The following is a 697-nucleotide window of genomic DNA, read 5'->3' as shown; positions in this document are numbered from 1 at the left end:
TATATATATTTTATTATATTTTCCACATTTTTTAGAATTAATTTTGGAATCAAATTTTTATTTAATTTTATTTAATTTTCTCGAAAAAAAAAGAATATTATTGGGGTCAACAATGTCAAAATTACGGAATAAATGGAAAGAGTCTCAATGATACTCCACCTATAATTGAAGATTCGCACATATCGATATTGCGTAAGTTTTAGAACTTTATCCTTCTTTTTTCAACTTTATTCGAGTATGCTCGAAAGAAGCATTTCTTCAGGTTAGCTGCACTACTAACGCGCATCTGCCGCCGCATATCTCGCAGCTCGACCTCGCCGATTCTTTACGTTTCGCATTTACGTTTACGAGCGTGGAAAACATGAAGATAAGTTGGAGTCATTGCGGCAACTTTTCGCGGTGAACAAAATTTACCATTGCATTGTGCGTTTCTTATCGGCCATAACAGCTTCGGACTCTGGTCTATCGCTAATCTATGAAGCACAGACTCTGAGGAACTTTGCTTTTCAAGGAATTTCTCATTTGCGATTATTCATCAAGCATATAAAGTATATAAAAAAACTCATATCTGTTTTACATCTGGTAAATAGAAGAAGGAAAGAGAGAAAGAGAGAAAAAGATGGTTTATTAAAAAAATAATATAATTTATATATTAATATAATTTATATATTAATAATGTTAACACACGATGTTAATA

General features: G+C 31.6%; 1 protein-coding gene across 2 annotated transcripts in view; it reads left to right on the top strand.

The window, feature by feature from the left end:
• Positions 1-697, top strand: part of LOC108692907 (cysteine-rich secretory protein 1-like) — a 55435-nt gene that overhangs the window by 8814 nt on the left and 45924 nt on the right. The gene's annotated exons all lie outside the window — the stretch shown is intronic.

Source organism: Atta colombica, unplaced genomic scaffold, assembly GCF_001594045.1.
Source record: "Atta colombica isolate Treedump-2 unplaced genomic scaffold, Acol1.0 scaffold83, whole genome shotgun sequence".
Classification (NCBI taxonomy): Eukaryota; Metazoa; Arthropoda; class Insecta; order Hymenoptera; family Formicidae; genus Atta; species Atta colombica.
This window is presented reverse-complemented; position numbering and strand designations above follow the sequence as displayed.